We start from the raw sequence: 22,655 nt of genomic DNA on the forward strand, positions 1-22,655 counted from the left end.
ACTTTATAAGCCCTTTATGTGGTGTCGCTTAGACGCCCGACGGTGGCATGATTGTTATTTATTTACTTTATAAGCCCTTTATGTGGTGTCGCTGAGATGCCCGACTGTGGCATTTTATTCCCACTCCATTATTACATATTCATGTTGCATATAAATAACCTGCTTGCATGCATAAAAGATTTTTATTTTATGGCTGACGATGTGATCGTAGAATATTTCAGTGCACGATTATCATTTATATTATCCCAGCGTTCATAATGTTTGCGAGTACATTCAAAGTACTCACTGGCTTGTCCCTGGCTATTGTCTTGGCCGGATTGCTTGCTTGGAGAGGAGCGTTGTGACGACAGCCCTGGAAACTAAGCAAACAGTGTTAGCAGCCTCGCGAAGATAGGAGTTATCCTGGTCAGTTGTTCCTGTGGGAAATGGAGCCCCATAGACACTGATGATCCACAAACCGCTTCCGCCATCAACCACTAGAAACCATTTGTTGTACTCACAGGCCAGAATGGTCTTGTACTACATATTTTGTACTTTGCTTGGAATTTTTGTATCAAGTTGGTGCCTCATCAGCTAACAGTTATCCTGGGGCTGGTGAGCACAATGGCCATTTTCTGGGAAATCAATTACCCGGAAAACCGGTCGTGACAGACTTGGTATCAGAGCCAGGCTGACCATCGGCTAATCCTATCCTGGCCAGGTCGAAAAACCTAGGTTAACCAACCCACCAGACCCTAACCAAAACCTCGGCCAAGCTTCCCGCGCAAGATAGCCATACAGTGAGTCTGACACCTTTTGGCAGTCGGTGCCCAACCTATCCACCTAGCCTGTCGATCACGCACCAATGGTCGACGCCTGAGATGTCTCATTCGCAAGCGTGCGAAGGAAGACTCTGTCCCCTTTTTCTATAAAAAGGACACGGTAGCCTCAACCCAACACAGCACAGCCCTACCCCAAACCGAGCCATAATGCCTGGCCCCGTCGTGCACAATGAGACCACAGCAACCAACCTTGGAGGCTTTGTGACCATACTCGCAAACCTCACCCGTCGTGGCTATGCGTTAGAAGAGCCTCCAGAATATGTTGTGTACCAAGGACCCATGGGCGGTGAAAGCCGTCAATTCTGGGCCACTGTGCACATCTACGGTAGGGGTCTATCTCCAGAACGCCCCTACAGGTTCACCGGAAGGACAACTTCCTTTGAGCCACAAGCCATCCAACTAGCTGCTCGAGAGGCTGTAGTTCAACTCCGGCACTTGTCGCCCAGAGTTAACTGCCGCTCATTCTACTACTATCCCAGCCGTGATAGGTATGGTAGGCCACCCCAGGTTGCCAACAGAGATCACGAGACGGATCCTGCTTTGCTGCATCTAGTGCGCTATGTAAGTGCGCTAGAGAAACTGTTTGATCAAATCACCCTTGATCTGATCGCAGCTCGTGGAGAACTGGTTCGCCGAGCCCCGGTGAGAGGAGAAAAAGAGCCCGACGCCAACAACCCAGTCGTGCTGTCCGGACACCCGATCGAGTCCCTGAGGGCTGCTCCAGTCATCGACCAAGGCGCTTTGATGACCCCAGAAGTGCTTTGTCGCCTTTTGGGAACACGCTCCAACGGGACTGTGGCCAACAATCCCCGAGATGGTCATCATCGCTACCCCGACCCTGCAGCCCCTCAACCCCCTCCGGCTAATCCCGACAGCGAGCCTCGAGGAGAAGCCTCGACATCCACAAGACACGCCCGCTTGGATATAAACGAGGTAGACTAGGTCACCTTAGTAGTGTCGCGTCCCAGTGTATCCTTGCATTGTAATCGTGTGACCTTGTGAATAAACGCAGCCTGTTGTTGTGCCTCTGTTTTTTTTAAATAGTAACCTTGCAAGGATATATCCGCCTGCAGTTGCATATTTTATTCTGGGCACAACTACCAAAACCAACCCCGACGACACCCACAGTACCACGTCACTCTTGTGAGATATGTATATCTGTGGCTTTGATCCCAACCCCGTGAGAGCGGAACCGACAAACTAGTACCCCTCATCGCGGTAGATAACCCAGCCGGGATGCTATATAAAAGGCCACCTCGTGACCTTGCCAAGTACCCCTCTCCTTGTGAACCATTTCTTGCCATGTCGAGCCCTAGTATTTATCTGAGAACCCCAGATGCAACCCCAGGTAGGTTTGTCAAAGTATTGTGGGATTTTACCTGCAGTACCATGGGTTCTACCCAGCCACCCCAGTATGAGCTGTTCAAATCGAGAATCACCCCTTCCACCTTGAAATATTGGGCAGCAGTACACATCCCTCCCGTAGACTCGAACCAAGACCCAACGGAGGTCTCCTTCATGGGGAAATCTATGCCGACCCCACATATGGCCATAGAAGCTGCTGCATACGAAGCGCTTTCTCACCTTCGTTTCGCGGTACCCTATGCCAGCGAGCGAGGGTATTATTACTTTCCGAGCCGTGTATCCCCCGGAGAAGTAACATCCTTTCCCGATGGACGAATTGAGAGAGACACAGTGCTAGCCAACCTTATCCAGTATGTCATGGCTCAAGAGCATTTAACCCAATGTGTGATGGGTTATCTACAGAGCCTCGCGGAGTCAAATCCTTAGATCGCCATCGGCAGACCACTGAGGCCCGACCAGGAGGGGCACATTCATCGACTGGTCAATCCACTTCCCCCGATAGAAGAAGAGTGTGTCCCAGTACTAGAGACGTTTTCTCGGGACCCCGTCCAGTTACCGTTCCCATTTTAGATGTCACTACTGTGTTTATCATTGCAAAGTTTATTTATGTGTTGTAACTTATGCGTGGTACCCTGAGTTTGTGCAACGAGTTAATTATTTGGCTTCTACTAATATGAGTGATTTTCGTTGTGGTTTATTTTCCTTTAAATTGACCGATTTCCTGGAGTAAGATTTCTTTTCCCGGAGCTGCTGCATCATATGCCTTCTCACGACATGGGATTTCTCTTATTCTCATAACACCACGGCAGCAGACTCACAACCACGATCACTTGAACACATACACTGCTTGCAAAACCTTGCAACCGTGTTACATCTAACTAATCACCTCTCGACAACAGTTAGCACCCAACACACCCCACCTACTCCTCGTGATCACCGCCACCGCGGAGAACCAACACTCGAGCAGCAGCATCGCGATGATCATCGAGGATCATCGCACATAGGAGCACGAAGAGCCCCAGCACGGCTGCCAGCCCTCCGCACACCAGGATCACGTACCAGTCCGGCACCACCTCCGCCATTGGAGCCTCACCTCGAGCTTCGGCAAACGGGAACAGAGGAGGAGGAAGAATAAGGAGGAGTGAGGCCAGGTGTAAGGAAGAAGAAAGGAGCGCCCGGTCGTTTTATCGCTCGAGATCGGTGTACGGTGGGCGAGGTCCACCAGCACCGCTCGTCGCTCGACCGCCGGTGTTCGAAGGCGAATCCGCGAGCAGTGCCGACAGCGCACCAGCCCGCGAGGTGAGTGCATGCTGCACCGGCAGCTAGCACGCCGAGAACTACCGCTGTACGGCCTAGATACCCTACGCGCTAAACGTTGCCAGTGGAGAAAGCTGTAACGCACCGGATGCAACTTTCCATATTCGTAACTCCAACTCTTGCCTTTTCTGGAGATGCGATATGTTATTTCCTCTGTGGTTGGGTTTTGTCTGCTGTTTTGCATTTTGTTCTTGTTATGCATCTCATCTCATAGCATCATGCGCATTGCATCGGCATCGTTTTTATAAAACTTGCATCCATTCGGGTTTCCCCGGTCCTCTCCGTTGTCCGTTCTGATCCCGACTACACTCGCACGCGCCCGCGGCACCTCCGTAATATTATTTTATAAGTGGCATAAAAATGTTCTCGGAATGGGTTGCAACTTGTCGTGCGGTCTTATTATAGAGTAGACAGGCCGCCTGCCAAGTTTCGTCGCATTCGGAGTCCATTTGATAGCCCAACCGTTAAATATATAGCGGCACCGTCGCCGGTTCATTCGTCGGATGTTTCGGTCTCTGAAATCGTGCCGGGCTGCATTTCTCCTCTCTCTCCTATCAGCCCAAGCCTCTCTCACACAGCCCACTAGCCCACCTATCTAACCCCCTCCGCTCCAGACCGTTGGATCGAGATCCGATGTCCGAAAACGCCCCCAAACCCTCAAACCCTAGCCCCTACCCTTTATATACACCTTCCCCTTCCAATTTTGGCAGCCTACCCCCTCTCCTCCTTGTTTTCCGCGCAGCCTAATCATCAGCGCCGCCGCTCCCCTCCATTTCCGCGCCCCTCCAGCCCCTGCTCGCCACTTGCCGCGTAGCCATTGGCTGCGCCGCCGCCCGCCGCCGCCCGTAGCCACTCAAGCGCGGCGACGTCGCCTCCTTGCGCACTCCCCCTCGCCTCCAGCCGCGCGGGCCCGTCGGAGCCCATCCGCAGCCCGTCCGGGTCCCAATCTGGGCCGAGGCGCCGGCTCCGCGCCGCCGATTGCCCGAGCGCCCCTGCGCTCCTGCCGCTTCGCGCCGCCGCCATCTCGCCGTGCCGCGCCGCCGCCCATCTCGTCAGCTGCCGTCTCCGCCGTCCCAGGCCAGCGCCGCTGCCTCCCGTCCTTCTTCCCCTTCCTCTCCTCCTCCCTCATGGCCTCTCTCTCCCTCGCAGGAGCCGCCATGACGTCCGAGCTCGCCGCCGCCGCTCGGATCTCGTCGCTAGAGTCCCTCCAACTTCCTCCCGCGGCCGGATCCAGCACCGCGCTGCCCGGATTCGTCCATTCCCGCGCCTAGTGCCGTTTCTCCCCTTCGTCGCCGTCCAAGGATCGCCGCCGCTCGCCGGAAGCGCCGCCGGCGCGGCCTCCCACGCCTGCGCGTGCGTAGGAGCGCGCGAGGCCGTTGCCTCGCGGGCCGCGCGGCCCAGCCCAGCTCCCGAGCTGCAGGCCTAGCCAGTGCCAGGAAGGCCAGCCTCCTCCGCGGCCTGTCCCAGCAGCCCCAGCCAAGCCGGCCCCTCTCCAACCGACCGGCCTGCTAAGGCCCATGGTGAGCAGTATCCCTAGCGCCACTCCTCTGTTCCTACTTGGGCTTGGCCCGATTCTGCTACTGCTGTTGATGTCCTGCGCCCAGTAGATTCGGCCCGTGTACATTTTTTTTCCAGATCCGCGATTTTGCTAATTTCCAGAGATTAATGTTTTACAGAAAACCCCCTAAGCATCATGCATTTTATATCTCTCAAACTGTGCATCGGATTAAAATAAGTTATATATGTAAAATGCTCAGAAAATTGTGTAGATTAATAATATGACATTTTCATCCATGTTTAAAATGTTTAAATTGATGTTTGCATTAAATTTGCTAATATGCCATGTTCAAATGCTTTAATTCATAACTAAATAACCGTAGCTCGGATTTTAATAAACTTTATATGTATTTGGGGTGGAAAAATGCCTAGTTTAACATGGTACACTTTGTTTTACTGTTTAACAACTCTAAAATTGTGTTTAGGGCAGAACAGTACCAAATCCAAAATACGCATATGAGGATTTTCTGGAATTGTTGTTTGTTACTTCCGGCCTCATTTAAACTTGCCTAGTTAGGTAGTTTTCTTATGCTTCACCCATTGCCATGTTTAACAACATTTAATATTGTTTGGTAGCTTAAACGAGATTAAACTAAATAATTGATGTGGTGTTTCGTCAATATGCAACTCGTTGCATATTGATCTCCACTTAACTTGTAGTATTGTTTGTTGCACTTGCCATGCCATGCCTCTTTAAACCGGACATGCATCATACTTGATTGTGCATCATGCCTTGTTCATCATGAACCTCTAACCTTTGACACCTTTCCTATACAAACCATCGATTGGCTATGTTACGACTTTTGCTCAGCCCCTCTTATAGCGTTGCTAGTTGCAGGTGAAGTTGAAGATTGCTCCATGGTGGACAGGATTTTGGTTGGGATATCACAATATCTCTTATATTATTAATGCATCTATATACTTGGTAAAGGGTGGAAGACTCAGCCTTTTGCCTGGTGTTTTGTTCCACTCTTGCCGCCCTAGTTTCCGTCATACCGGTGTTATGTTCCCGGATTTTTGCGTTCCTTACGTGGTCGGGTGATTTATGGGACCCCCTCGATAGTTCGCTTTGAATAAAACTCCTCCGGCAAGGCCCAACCTTGGTTTTACCATTTGCCTCACCACCACCTATTCCTTTCCCTTGGGTCGGCCAACCCGAGGGTCATCTTTATTTTAGCCCCCCCGGGCCAGTGCTTGTCTAAGTGTTGGTCTGAACCGAGCCGCCTGCGGGGCCCGCTCAGGGCAACTTGAGGTCTGGTTTTACTCGTAGCCTGTCTCATCCGGTGTTTCCCTGAGAACGAGATATGTGCAGCTCCTATCGGGATTGTCGGCGCATCGGGCGGCTTTGCTGGTCTTGTTTTACCATTGTCGAAATGTCTTGTAAACCGGGATTCCGAGTCTGATCGGGTCTTCCTGGGAGAAGGTCTATTCCTTCGTTGATCGCGAGAGCTTGTCATGGGCTAAGTTGGGACACCCCTGCAGGGTATAATCTTTCGAAAGCCGTGCCTGCGGTTATAGGAAGATGGGAATTTGTTAATGTTCGGTTGTAGATAACCTGACAACAGATCCGAATTAAAACGCATCAACCGCGTGTGTAGCCGTGATGGTCTCTTCTCGGCGGAGTCCAGGAAGTGAACACGGTTTTTGGGTTATGTTTGACGTAAGTAGGAGTTCAGGATCACTTCTTGATCATTGCTAGTTCACGACCGTTTTGCTTGCTCTCTTCTCGCTCTTATTTGCGTATGATAGCCACCATCTATGCTTAGTCACTGCTGCAACCTCACCACTTTACCCCTTCCTTCCCTTTAAGCTATGCTAGTCTTGATACCCATGGTAATGGGATTGCTGAGTCCTCGTGGCTCACAGATTACTACAACAACAGTTGCAGGTACAAGTTTTGCGATGACCATGACGCGAGAGCGATGCTTGCTTGCGTTGCGTTCTTCTTCTGCTTCTTCGATCAGGGGATTGGTTCCAGGTCGGCAGCCTGGGCTAGCAGGGTGGATGTCGTTTGAGTTTCTGTTTGTGTTTCATCCGTAGTCGGATGATGCTCTGATGTATTGTGATGTTGTATTCGTGTGGCATTGTATGCCTTATCTATGTATCCCCATCTATTATGTAATGTTGATGTAATGATATCCACCTTGCAAAAGCGTCTCAATATGCGGGTCTATCCTTGGTGGGATCTTCGAGTTCCTTTTGGATAGGGTCGCATATTGGGCGTGACAAGTTACTATCATTCTTATTCATTCTTATCTAGTTTCAACCAGAGGGGTTTCAATTCCTTCTTGTCCATTGTGCTCGTCATTCATGTCTTTGCAACCTTCAAGTTATCGTAATGTTCCTTGTTCCTCTTTTCTAACGGATTGTTTGCAATCTCGTTCGTCTCTAATTGCTCAACCTCTCAAGGTTCGTGGTTTCACTCATTGGTCGAAGAAGCAACTTAGTTTTACCGCTTATCGTCCTCTTCTGTTTTCCCTCCGGTGCCATCCTAGATCTCTTGACGAGATCCTCTCGTAGTGGTGGAGTGTTGTAGCGCGCCGGATGCAACTTTCCATATTCGTAACTCCAACTCTTGCCTTTTCCGGAGATGCGATATGTTATTTCCTCCGTGGTTGGGTTTTGTCTGCTGTTTTGCATTTTGTTCTTGTTATGCATCTCATCTCATAGCATCATGCGCATTGCATCGGCATCGTTTTTATAAAACTTGCATCCGTTCGGGTTTCCCCGGTCCTCTCCGTTGTCCGTTCTGAGCCCGACTACACTCGCACGCGCCCGCGGCACCTCCGTAAAATTATTTTATAAGTGGCATAAAAATGTTCTCGGAATGGGTTGCAACTTGTCGTGCAGTCTTATTATAGAGTAGACAGGCCGCCTGCCAAGTTTCGTCGCATTCGGAGTCCATTTGATAGCCCAACCGTTAAATATATAGCGGCACCATTGCCGGTTCATTCGTCGGACGTTTCGGTCTCCGAAATCGTGCCGGGCTGCATTGCTCCTCTCTCTCCTATCAGCCCAAGCCTCTCTCACACAGCCCACTAGCCCACCTATCTAACCCCCTTCGCTCCGGACCGTTGTATCGAGATCCGATGTCCGAAAACGCCCCCAAACCATCAAACCCTAGTCCCTACCCTTTATATACACCTTCCCCTTCCAATTTTGGCAGCCTACACCCTCTCCTCCTTGTTTTCCGCGGAGCCCAATCATCAGCGCCGCCGCTCCCCTCAATTTCCGCGCCCCTCCAGCCCCTGCTCGCCACTTGGCGCGTAGCCATTGGCTGCGCCGCCGCCCGCCGCCGCCCGTGGCCACTCAGGTGCGGCCACGTCGCCTCCTTGCGCACTCCCCCTCGCCTCCAGCCGCGCGGGCCCGTCGGAGCCCATCCGCGGCCCGTCCGGGTCCCGATCTGGGCCGAGGCGCCGGCTCCGCGCTGCCGATTGCCCGAGCGCCCCTACGCTCTTGCCGCTTCGCGCCGCCGCCCATCTCGTCAGCCGCCGTCTCCGCCTTCCCAGGCCAGTGCTGCTGCCTCCCGTCCTTCTTCCCCTTCCTCTCCTCCTCCCTCATGGCCTCTCTCCCCCTCGCAGGAGCCGCCATGACGTCCGAGCTCGCCGCCGCCGCTCGGATCTCGTCGCTGGAGTCCCTCCGACTTCCTCCCGCGGCCGGATCCGGCACCGCGCTGCCCGGATCCGTCCATTACCGCCGCCCCGCGCCGTTTCTCCCCTTCCTCGCCGTCCAAGGATCGCCGCCGCTCGCCGGAAGCGCCGCCGGCGCAGCCTCCCTCGCCTGCGCGTGCGTACGAGCGCGCGAGGCCATTGCCTCGCGGGCCGCGCGGCCCAGCCCAGCTCCCGAGCTGCAGGCCCAGCCAGCGCCAGGAAGGCCAGCCTCCTCCGCGGCCTGCCCCAGGAGCCCCAGCCAAGCCGGCCCCTCTCCAACCGACCGGCCTGCTAAGGCCCATGGTGAGCAGTCTCCCCAGCGCCACTCCTCTGTTCCTACTTGGGCTTGGCTCGATTCTGCTACTGCTGCTGATGTCCTGCGCCCAGTAGATTCGGCCCATGTATGTTTTTTTTCCAGATCCGCGATTTTGCTAATTTCCAGAGATTAATGTTTTACAGAAAACCCCCTAAGCATCATGCATTTTATATCTCTCAAACTATGCATCGGATTAAAATAAGTTATATATGTAAAATGCTCAGAAAATTGTGTAGATTAATAATATGCCATTTTCATCCATGTTTAAAATTCTTAAATTGATGTTTGCATTAATTTGCTAATATGCCATGTTCAAATGCTTTAATTCATAACTAAATAACCGTAGCTCGGATTTTAATAAACTTTATATGTATTTGGGGTGGAAAAATGCCTAGTTTAACATGGTACACTTTGTTTTACTGTTTAACAACTCTAAAATTGTGTTTAGGGTAGAACAGTACCAAATCGAAAATACGCATATGAGGATTTTCCGGAATTGTTGTTTGTTACTTCCGGCCTCATTTAAACTTGCCTAGTTAGGTAGTTTTCTTATGCCTCACCCATTGCCATGTTTAACAACATTTAATATTGTTTGGTAGATTAAACGAGATTAAACTAAATAATTGATGTTGTGTTTCGTCAATATGCAACTCGTTACATATTGATCTCCACTTAACTTGTAGTATTGTTTGTTGCACTTGCCATGCCATGCCTCTTTAAACCGGACATGCATCATACTTGATTGTGCATCATGCCTTGTTCATGTGTGGTGTGTTTACCGTGTGTGTGCTTCTTTTCGATAGTTCCTGTTTCGTTGCGATTGTGAGGATTCGATCGTCAACGCTTGGTTCAGCTTCATCCGTTCGTCTTCTTCATGGACTCGTTCTTCTTCCTAGCGGGATTTCAGGCAAGATGGCTGCTACCCTGGATCTCACTACTATCATTGCTATGCTAGTTGTTTTGTTCTATCGCTATGCTGCGCTACCTATCACCTGTTTATCAAGCCATCCCAAATTGCCATGAACCTCTAACCTTTGACACCTTTCCTATGCAAACCATTGATTGGCTATGTTACGGCTTTTGCTCAGCCCCTCTTATAGTGTTGCTAGTTGCAGGTGAAGTTGAAGATTGCTCCATGGTGGACATGATTTTGGTTGGGATATCACAATATCTCTTATATTATTAATGCATCTATATACTTGGTAAAGGGTGGAAGACTCGGCCTTTTGCCTGGTGTTTTGTTCCACTCTTGCCGCCCTAGTTTCCGTCATGCCGGTGTTATGTTCCCGGATTTTTGCGTTCTTTACGCGATCGGGTGATTTATGGGACCCCCTCGACAGTTTGCTTTGAATAAAACTCCTCCAGCAAGGCCCAACCTTGGGTTTACCATTTGCCTCACCACCACCTATACCTTTCCCTTGGGTCGGCCAACCCGAGGGTCATCTTTATTTTAGCCCCCCAGGCCAGTGCTTGTCTAAGTGTTGGTCCGAACCAAGCCGCCTGCGGGGCCCCCTCAGGGCAACTCGAGGTCTGGTTTTACTCGTAGCCTGTCTCATCCGGTGTTGCCCTGAGAACGAGATATGTGCAGCTCCTATCGGGATTGTCGGCGCATCGGGCGGCTTTGCTGGTCTTGTTTTAGGATTGTCGAAATGTCTTGTAAACCGGGATTGTCGAGAAGGTCTATTCCTTTGTTGATCACGAGAGCTTGTCATGGGCTAAGTTGGGACACCCCTGCAGGGTATAATCTTTCGAAAGTCGTGCCTGCGATTATAGGAAGATGGGAATTTGTTAATATTCGGTTGTAGATAACCTGACACCAGATCTGAATTAAAACGCATCAACCGCGTGTGTAGCCGTGATGGTCTCTTCTCGGCGGAGTCCGGGAAGTGAACACGGTTTTTGGGTTATGTTTGACGTAAGTAGGAGTTTAGGATCACTTCTTGATCATTGCTAGTTCACGACCGTTCCGCTTGCTCTCTTCTCGCTCTTATTTGCGTATGTTAGCCACCATATATGCTTAGTCGCTGCTGCAACCTCACCACTTTACCCCTTCCATCCCTTTAAGCTATGCTAGTCTTGATACCCATGGTAATGGGATTGCTGAGTCCTCGTGGCTCACAAATTACTACAACAACAGTTGCAGGTACAGGTTTTGCGATGACCATGACGCGAGAGCGATGCTTTCTTGCATTGCGTTCTTCTTCTGCTTCTTCGATCAGGGGATAGGTTCCAGGTCGGCAGCCTGGGCTAGCAGGGTGGATGACATTTGAGTTTCTGTTTGTGTTTCATCCGTAGTCGGATGATGCTCTGATGTATTGTGATGTTGTATTCGTGTGGCATTGTGTGTCATATGTATGTATCCCCATCTATTATGTAATGTTGATGTAATGATATCCACCTTGCAAAAGCGTCTCAATATGCGGGTCTATCCTTGGTGGGACCTTCGAGTTCCTTTTGGATAGGGTCACATATTGGGTGTGACAAAAGCGCGGGAAAGCGCATGGGAGAGAGGAAGAATAGAGAGCCGGAGGAAGAAGAAGAGACTGACAGTGGGCCCCGGGTCCACCTGTCAGCCAGAAGGAGCACTGTGCTCTCGGGTACGACCAGCGTATTTAGGATTTAGAATTTATTCTAATTTTACTGTGTCCGACGTAGTAATCGCTCGTTTTTCCCCAAACCGTGGATTTTTTCACGCAATGCCAGTATGCCACACTGTAGTTTTGCACCACTTATTGCTCTCTCACTGTAGCCGCATTTTACTGCATAAGTAAAGTAATTGTTTTGATTTGGTAAAAGTAATATTTTTGAAAACAGCCCTTAGCAAATCTCGAGGACGATATTTTTCTTAAGGGGGGTAGTGTTGTGACACCCCAAAATTTTCACCTTGTTTTGTTAATTAAAATTTTGCCAGGAAACTTAAACATTTATTTTCTGGGTTTCCTTTTGATTTCAGAACCTTTCTTTTCTTTATTATTATGGAGTTTTTACCCCTAGTAAAAACTTCTCAGTCATTATGGGACTTATTTCCCCTCTCAAATAAAAAAATTCTTGTATTAGTGGGATTATCTATATAATTATTTTTCCCCTGAGCTTTATTTCTTTAAATTGGTTTTTCATAAGTTTTAGGGTTTCATTTGCACTGCAACCCTTTTATAAATTTATTTAAAAATCCCACCAAAATTTGGAGATGTCATGCGATGTTTCTAAATCACTTTTATGCAAAAAGATATTTCATTCATTGGATATTTTGAGTTCTACACCAAGTTTCCCAATCTGGTCCAGTGGGCAATTTTACACTACAACCTATTTAAATATTTCCATAAAACTCCTACCAAAATTAGGGGAGGTCAGTAGGAGCATATTATTCCACTTTGTGCATACACTCATTTATGTTCTTTGAAAAATTTGAGTGAATCATCCTCTTTTTCATTCTGGTCCAGCTTGGTGATTTGTACTGCATCCCTATTAAATTTTGCTCTAGTGACCATGAGCTTTCTCCCGCTTGTAGTACACCATACCAAACCCTTAAGTCCAAGAGAGTGGACCCATTGGGGGATTTTTGGTCCATGCTTTGATGCCATTTACCTTCTGTCCAGAACTAAAGATTTGCAAAACTTGCACTAGCAAGTTTCTTCTTTTGCCCAAATAAACCTACCACCCTCTTTTGCACCCAAAGAGGCACTAATATGGGGATTATGACCACCCCAAGTACTTCCTAAATGCTTCTGGCATTTTGTCAAACACCCTGTGTGCATAGACAGATTTGGCATGGTTGAAAGTTTTGTGTTGTGAACATTCCCCTTGTCAAAAACCAAGTTGTCTAGTAGCCTTCTAACAGTCTCTAACCCAGGCATGTGGATTTGTATTGGCTCTCTAGAAACTTTGGTCGCTCTGGCATTTCGCCGAACGCTTGGCGTGCACGCTCTGGGCGCGCCCAGAGCGCACGTTTTGCACGCGCATGCACCGAGCCGCCGCATCCCACTGCCGACGCCCCGCGCTCGTTCTAGCCATTCCCTCTCCCAGTCGACGCCCCGACCCCTCCCGCGTCGCAGAGCTGCCCCTGGAGCTCCACAGCCCCGCCGTCAGGTCGGCCACGACGGCTAGCGGGCGGCCACATCAACCTCTGCCACGGACGTTGCCGCCCGCACCACGAGCGCTCGCCAGCTGTCCCCTGGAGCAGCTCAGACTCATCCACAAGCGCGTCCGCTAGCTCTCATTGCAGCCACGTCCCCTGAATGCTACAGAAAGGCGGTCGCCGACGAGCTTATCCACGGCCGCCGCGAACTGACTTGGATGTGCTATAAAAAGAGGCCCCGAGCACGTCGCGTTCCCCAGGCAGCCTCAAGGCACTCCACTAGTTTCCCCGTGGGAGCAAATCGACCCGGGGAGGTCTTCTCCCCCACCTCCGGCAACCACAACCGCCGCCACTGTCCCGGCCATTCCGGCGCCACCAGGGCCTCCCCCTCTCCACTCTCTTCACCAGGAGCTCCCTCTCCCTCTCGTGAGTCCATCCCCCTACTTAGTTTTGATCAGGACTCACCGCAGGCGAAAACCCACTCTGCCCGACGACCACCTTCCGCTGCGGAGCTTGCCGCCGGCAGCTCCGTCCACCCCAAGGACCGTGACGACCACCGGAGGGACCGCCTCGACCCCCTGAGCCTGCGGGTAACCCCTGTTTCCCGAATGGTGCCGCCGTTCGCCGGCGAGCCTCGCTGGAGCTCCGCCTCTGTTTGGTCGGAGGGGAACGACGCGCGCGTGGAATAGTCAAACCTGACCGGTAGGCCAGGCGGGCCCACTGCCAGTGGCCAGCACCGGTCCACGGAGGCGTAAGTGGAAACGTAATTTCAGAGTACGTCTTCGACGTGTACATATATTCGAATCGTTTTTCTTTTCTATTTTTTTTTAAATAAACAGATTTTGACCACAACTTTGACTGCCTATAACTTTTTAATTATAACTCCAAATAAATTGATTCGTTTTCCTACCTCTCTCAAATATTGTCTAGTTTATTTTAAGATTGATTTCAAATATTTTCAGACAACTTTTTGGTACTGTTTTTAAAACTATATATTGATTCAAAAATACTTTAAATAGGATTTTTGGAGAGAGGAGAAAGCTTTCAAAAGTTTTGGAGTGCACCCTGCCTTCCACACCTTGAAGGCAAGCATCTTGAACCCTGGCATAATATTTTTGACATGATGGTTGACACGATTATAACACCACCTATTTCGGAGAACTCGTTATTTTATGTGGTGACGCGATCATTCGCATGAATGCATATTGGAGTCCTTGCTGTTGGAAAACAGATATACTTGTGATGAATTTCACCCTCGATTTCCTTGCATGCATGCCGGAAAGAAACCCGGGAAAGCCTCTTCCTTGGGTAGGCGTGACCTTGTTTCCGGTCTCCGTCGGGACAGTTGTGTCCGGTATGGCATGGTGAGGAATAATGAGTGGTGATCCTGTTGGTTGGAATATATAATGGTTACACACATCATGCAGGGAATACTTAAACCACCTAAGTCGATCGTAGATCGAGTCTTGTTCCAGTAACCCCCACACTTGTTTCGTACTGCCACTTGTCCCTGCCGTGGGTAGGGCACGGTTCAGTAAGTTGTCAACCCCTTTCTAGCACACACCGTACAGAGGGGCCGGGATGAGGGTTCCACGGCCGTGGATTAAAGCCAGTCATCTGGTCAGGGGGCATGGGTGTTTCCGATAGGGACCGAGAGGGGAGGCCACCCCTTAGAGCGCGCGATATAAATTTGATCCCATGCTACGCGAGGTTGTAGCCTCCCCACTTAGAGTTTTACTTGACAGGTGTCGTGGGTGATTCCATGCATCGGTAAGTTAAGCTGGTGTGTGCAAGTCAGGTGTGTTTTCAATTAAAAGACCGTAGACGGAATTAGTCCCGATGGACTAAAGGAATCCGTTACTCGTGGGTAAAGAGTACACCCTCTGCAGAGATAAAAATCTATTCGAATAGCCATGTCCATGGTTAAGGACTACAGCCTGGGTCGGGTCAAGTGTCGGTCTTAGTGTCGATCTTCGGAGGAGAACCACTAAACTAGAGCTTGGAATCATGACGTGTGACATATGATGATTATGATTACTATTATGGACTAACCCCTTCATATTTTTGAAAGAATTGAATATCCCTGGGACGGTTCTACCTCCTGGATATTCACTATGATTGTTTCCCTTATAAGCCCTTTATGTGGTGTCGCTTAGATGCCCGACTGTGGCATGCTTGTTATTCATTTACTTTATAAGCCCTTTATGTGGTGTCGCTTAGACGCCCGACTGTGGCATGCTTGTTATTCATTTACTTTATAAGCCCTTTATGTGGTGTCGCTTAGACGCCCGACGGTGGCATGCTTGTTATTTATTTACTTTATAAGCCCTTTATGTGGTGTCGCTGGGACGCCCGACTGTGGCATTTTATTCCCACTCCATTATTACATATTCATGTTGCATATAAATAACCTGCTTGCATGCATAAAAGATTTTTATTTTATGGCTGACGATGTGATCGTAGAATATTTCGGTGCAAGATTATCATTTATATTATCCCAGCGTTCATAATGTTTGCGAGTACATTCAAAGTACTCATTGGCTTGTCCCTGGCTATTGTCTTGGCCAGATTGCTTGCTTGGAGAGGAGCGTTGTGACGACAGCCCCGGAAACTACGCAAACAGTGATAGCAGCCTCGCGAAGATAGGAGTTATCCTGGTCAGCTGTTCCTGTGGGAAATGGAGCCCCATAGACGCTGATGATCCACAAACCGCTTCCGCCATCAACCACTAGAAACCATTTGTTATACTCAGAGGCCAGAATGGTCTTGTACTACATATTTTGTACTTTGCTTGGAATTTCTGTATCAAGTTGGTGCCTCATCAGCTAACAGTTATCCTGGGGCTGGTGAGCACAATGACCATTTTCTGGGAAATCAATTACCCGAAAAACCGGTCGTGACATAAGTCCACTTCAAAAATCCATATTATATTCATTTCAATTCCAAATCCAGTGGAACCAATTTCTAAATGTTTCTAAAATCATGTCTGATTTAATGGGTACTTTTACTCATTTTTATAAAAAGGCATTCTATAGACAACTTGCAGATCCATTAAATCCCTTGTTTCCATCATATTGAAATGTTCAGAAATAACCACTAATCCAATTCCAATGAAACCACTCTGGTTATTTTCCATATAACCAAAGGAGTCCTAGAAAAGTAAACTTCATATTTTTGGAGCACTTTTATTTTCCGCCTTTTTGTGTTGCTTATTATGGTTGCTTTAGACGATAGTTGACGAAGTAGAGGAAATGCTCAGAGTTGGACTAGAAGACTTGAAGACTCTGATGAACCAGGCAAGCAGCCCTTTGACCATGTCTAAGAAACCCTTTTTATGCATGTCATATGGCACTTTTATTGCTTGCATCAAAGTCATGATAAAATGGTGACCACTTGAGGTGGTTTGCCTCCGTTGCTTTTCTCATTGACACTTGCATGATGCATGACCCTATCTTTCTATGAGGGTTATGCCGGTGGGAGTAGATAGGATGCTAAAGTAGTGCTACGCAAAAAGGGACGGGAATATGCATGGTGATGGAGACAAAGTATTTTCAAAAGACTTTTCGAAAACCCCATCGGGTGCCACTTATGCCCGGGGGAGATGATGAGTTGGGTAATCCCTTGATGATGAAGTGGTGTACCGAGGCAAGTGTGTGTGTTGTTTCCAAAACGGATTGGTTTAAGTTGCGACCGTTATTCCAACCTTACATGCGCAACCACTCTACCCTTATATGGGAAAGGGCATTATTGATTACCTAGGCTGATACTAGCTTGGAGCCCGCATTACTAGTGACGGGAGAGAGTTGGTGCTCTCTCTCGGGACGGGGTCGTGCCAGGTAGGGCGGCCATGACTGTTTTTACAGGGCACCGGATACACCATTGTGTCCCCTCTCGGATGTTACGATCTCGAGTGAGTCTCGTATGATGTACATCGTGAGGATACGGAACAATGAGTGGACTCCTTGTTAGTGTCGTCTAGGGAAAGATAGTGATCGGGTGCTTACCCCGGGTACTTGAGGTATCACGGGTCGTGGATGACACGGAAGTTCCCCGGATCTTGTGGCTAAAGTGTGCAACCTCTATAGAGTGTAAAACTATTCGAATAGGCGTGTCCACGGTCAAGGACAGTTGGGTAACCGCTCTTGGGCTACATCCACATGTTTACAAACTAGTGTGTGTGTTTGGATAAGTGGGAAGATCTACTTGGGTCAAGTCAAAGGACTTGACATGATTGAGTTGGGTTGATGCCCACTCTATTTATGTTGATATCTGTAACCTGTCCTCATGGTTACTTGAATTCTCCTGATGCATGTCTTACAAGTTGTTGAACATGTCATTGCACTCAAAACTAGCTTTCTGCAAAAATTTACCTATATCATGCATTGTTGTATCTTGAACCAAAACATGGGTTGCTTGCGAGTACATTCAAAGTACTCATTGGCTTGCCACTGGTTATTTTATTGGCCAGGCATGAAAGAACAAGATATAATGAAGAGTACCTTGGTGACGAACATGCGAGCTAGGACGCTTCGCAGTCAGAATGCCTGTAGGGTTAAGGCAGATGGCATGGGTCCAAGTTGTTATTGAAGATTTCCGCTACGATGATACACTCAAGACTTGACCATAATGGTCCTACTTGTGTAAAATAGTATGTATGGATGTAAGACTCTTGTTATTCAGCTTCTGTGTGTTCAGTGAGCATTGATCTCTGGGATCACTGTACACGTGCATTCGGTGATCTCGACTTATGAGTCGGGGTCCCCACAGCAAAGGAGAGTCCCACCCGGACATGGGACGGAGTCTTCAATCTTGTATCTTCATAGTCCAACAATCCGACCAAAGTATATAGTCCGGCTGTCCAAGGACCCCCTAATCCAGGACTCCCTCACCGACCCCGATCCAGCAAAAGGAAAAATAGCAACATTGTCACTAACGACGGTGATAATCCGGACCAAGCTGGGGACCCCGCAAATCCAGTGTTGGAGCAGGACGAGCGAGAGGACGGCGAACATAGTCCGTGGCCGTTGTCCGACCGTAGTGATGCCGAAGATAGAAATTATCAACCTATCCCTGAAGAGGAGGTCAGCCTGGGCGACGACGAATTTGTCGTCCCGGAAGAACCTTTACAACAAGAACGTTTCCATCAAAGGCTTATCGCCACTGCAAGGAGCCTGAAGAAGCGGAAGCAGGGGCTCACAGCCGCACAGGATACGCTCAACGATAGAAGGAACGAGGTGCTAGACGCTGAGGAAAAATATGGCTGTAATCTCCAAAAACTACCCTAAGCGTAAACTGCTGCCCAAAATCGACGACGAGGCTATTGTGCCTATACTAACGAAGAACAATACTGCCGACAAGCCAGACCGACCACCTCGTGGATGAGGCAGAGTGGCTAGCAATGTCGTACACAAGCCCGCACCCCCTCCCCGTAAAGGAAGGGAGGCTGCGGCTCAGGACCAGAAACACGATCTATGTGAGGCCAGATCCATTTACGGATCCAGGGACCGCACCCCCACACGGGACTGTGGCTATCAAGCCAAATATGTCAGTTATATACCAGTTCAAAGCCGATACCGAACATTACAACCGTCGAACCCACGCCACGACACAGCCAAATACAGGGGTGCCGCACACGCCCTGTGCTTCACCGATGAGGTGCTGGATCATGAATTTCTAGAAGGGTTTAAACCCGTAAAAATTGAGGCATATGATGGAACGACGGATCCTGTGGTCTAGATAGAAGACTTTATTCTTCACATCCACATGGCTCGCGGAGATGATCTCCACGCCATCAAATACTTACCCCTCAGGCCTAAAGGACCATCTCGACACTGGCTGAAAAGCCTCCCAGAAAATTCCATTGGAAGTTGGGAAGAACTTGAGGATGCTTTTCGGGCCAATTTTCAAGGGACGTATGTGCATCCCCTGGATGCTGACGCTCTAAGTCACATAATCCAACAACCCGAGGAATCAGCCCGTAAGCTTTGCAATCAGTTTCTCACTAAGAAGAACCAAGTCATCAATTGTTCGGACGCCGAAGCCTTAGCAGCTTTCAAGCACAGTGTCCGGGACGAACGGGTAGCTAGACACCTTGGACAAGAAAAGCCAAGGAAAATAGCAGCCCTAACTGCGCTCATGACCCGTATTTGCGTGGTTGAGGACAGCTGGTTAGCCCGCAGCAGCACCAGTGAGCCTGGCACATCCGAAGTTAGGGATGGCAATGGAAAGCCACGACATAACAAAAGCAAAGGTCGAAAGAACGATGGAAGCCCAGATGATACAGCAGTAAATACCGGATTCAGCGGCTCCAGACCCGGTCAGCGAAAGAAACCATTTAAACGCAACAAAGATGGTCCATCCAGCCTAGACAAAATATTAGACAGGAACTACCAGATCCATGGCACCCCTGCTAAACCCGCGAACCATACCAACCGCAGTTGTTGGGTCTTCAAGGAGGCCTACAAGCTCACCACCAAACACAAGGGGAAGGGACCTCAGAGCGAAGATGAGGATGAATCTCGCTAGCCGAACACGGGGGCACAGAAGAAATTTCAACCAGAGATCAAAACAGTGAACATGATCTATGTCACTCATATCCCAAAGAGGGTGCGCAAATGCACACTCCGAGAGGTCTATGCCGTTGAGCCTGTTACCCCCAAATTCAACCCATGGGTGGCCTATCCGATCACCTTTAATCGCAGGGATCATCCGACGAGTATCCATCACGGGGGTTCGGCTGACCTAGTGCTCGAACCAATAATCGATGGATACCATCTCACTCGAGTTCTCATGGATGGCGGCACCAAGTCTAAATCTGATATATCAGGACATTGCCCGCAAGATGGGGATAGACCCGTCAAGAATCAAGCCAAGCAGTACAACCTTTGAAGGAGTTATACTGGGCGTAGAAGCCCACTGCACGGGCTCTTTAACATTGGAAGTCGTATTCGGCTCTCCCGATAACTTTCAAAGCGAAGAGCTAATCCTCGACATAGCTCCGTTCCGAAGTGGCTATCATGCACTACTCGAAAGAACGGCCTTCTCCCACTTTAATGTAGTCCTGCATTATGCCTATTTAAAGCTCAAAATGCCTGGACCACGTGGCGTCATTACGGTCAGTGGAAATATGGAGCGCTCTCTCCATATGGAGAAAGACACTGCGGCCTTAGCAGCTGAAGTCCAAATCGGCATATTCAAGCCAAAAAGATCATCGGTCGTTAGGACCGCGGACACAGCTAAACGTGTCCGGAGTACGCCTCAGTGCGGAAGCTCAGACAAACCTGAGCTCGATTAGCAGTTATGCCCCCATCGACTGCCCCATAAGGCGATAGCATACATGCCTTGTATACACAAGTACACCCTTAAAATCCCTTGGGCAGCGCTGGGGGCACACTTCACACAAATAGTCCATAGTTCGGCTCGACCCTATTCGTACTCTACGGTTATCTTTCAAGGTTCATTAAACGAACCGGCTTTATTTATGACCACACTGGATTTTCTTCTCTATGTTTTTTTTACAGATGGCCATCACACTACCCCCTTCAAGGACACATCAGAAAGGAGATAGCGGCGCAGATGTGCAGCAGGGCCCCGAACTAAGGTTTCTTTTTAGATTAAGACCCTATGTAAACCATTTTATCTCATTTTGTTTTATACTTTCCTGGCATGTACAATGTCCTAGGAAGTTATTGGCACTATCTGTAAGTACACGGCTCGCCGTACTAGAAAGAGATATTATAGAAGCAGCTTGGTCCATATTATGTTTGGAATTTTATTCTCTCACCACCTGCGTTCTCTCCCCATGTCAGATTGCCACACGTGCCTTGACACCCGGGTCCATTACCAGGGGTTGTATTCGGCCCGGTATACTTTGAAAAGTCCAAACAACTATAGGGAGTGTTCGGCGTCTTGAGTTTGGCCTTATATGCATCATCTCTGAATCATGTCTTTGTTCAATAGTTTGGTTGCTCGGCTCCTGTGCTTGCTACCTTACGTTCCGCTCTATCGGCTAAGGTAGTAAAGGGATAACTACTGCGATTGTGTCCTGGTTCGTCCGGATGAGCACCTCAGTAGAGAAAGCCGAAAACTGACTATCATGATGCGGCGAGAGCTGGTAAACCACTCGATGACTCATCGCAATCTTCGCGATTCCCTCTGTATTAAATGAAGGACCGGTCTACTGGTCACGTATGTAAATGCACTGTATTTGGATAACCGCGTACATACCAGGGGTTATATCATAGACCACCGTCAAACTCCTATGGCCAAGTGAAAGTGCTAAAGCCCTATAGTCTAATTGCCTGGTTCGCCGCATTGACACCTCCTTAATGGACCAAGACGTTGGGTCAAGTGTGATCAAGTGCTTTTCCAAACACCCCCGCGTTATACGCGCGGGGGCTGAAGCCGACGACTAGTAAACTTTTAGATTATATATATATATATATATATATATATATATATATATATATATATATATATATATATATATATATATATAAACGGCCACACAGGAGGCACCAAAACTTTTCGGGCAAAAGTATAAAAACGCAGCATTAAATATATCACGATATTGTTGTTACAATCTTGGTACACTTCACTCGAACATAATATCTTTCGAGCACTGACCCTCTATCAAGCGGGCACCCTCCAGGACGGCCTCAAAGTAATGCTCTGACGTGTGATGGTCCTTGCCCTCGGGTGGACTTTGCCCTGCAATATCGGTGGCCTTCATCTTCGCCCAATACGTCTTAACACGGGCAAGGGCCACCCGTGCACCTTCTATGCACGCTGACCGCTTCACAGCGTCGATACGCGGCACTGCATCAACAAGTCACCACACCAAACCAAAACACTACAAAAAAAGACACATCCGTGACATTTTGGGCCGAACGAATTTTGTTTGTGTCATACTTATGACACTTCTATGACGATAATTGTGACAAAACCCGGTATCATCATAGATGTGGTGGGCTCCTACTTCTACGACAAAAAATCAGGACAAAAAATGGGCTTTTCGTCCTGGGCGGGCCGGAGACGCAGCTGCATGACATTCTTTGGGCCGTCCATGATGGGAAAACCGTGGTAGAAGCAAGGGCGAGGAAACTTTTCGGCGAGTTCCCGGTTACGGTGGGTGGTAGGGGGCCGAGCGATGCGTGTTTCTCTTGTACATGTACGCGCGTGTGTGCGGGGCGTTGACTCTAACTGAACCCGAGCGAGGCGTTGGGCTGTAACTGGACCCGAGGGATTGCACTGCAGGCTACGCGTTACTGAACCCGAGCGGTCGATCGATGGCTGTTAACTGAACCCGATCAAGCGATTCCTTCGCTACTGCTGCTAACTGAAGTCGATCGATGCTGCCTCTGCATGAACAGTGAGCATTGCAGGGCGGGGGGGGTTTGGATGAACAGTGAGCGGTGGGGGTGGATGAACAGGACCCCGTGGTGTTGCCTCTGGATGAACAGGACCCCGATCGATCGAGTCGGTTGGGGCTGGATGAACAGGACCCGTTGGAGGGCTGGATGAACAGGACGACCCCTGGAGGGCTGGATGAACAG

This window comes from Triticum aestivum, chromosome 4B (assembly GCF_018294505.1).
Source record: "Triticum aestivum cultivar Chinese Spring chromosome 4B, IWGSC CS RefSeq v2.1, whole genome shotgun sequence".
In the NCBI taxonomy this organism is placed as follows: Eukaryota; Viridiplantae; Streptophyta; class Magnoliopsida; order Poales; family Poaceae; genus Triticum; species Triticum aestivum.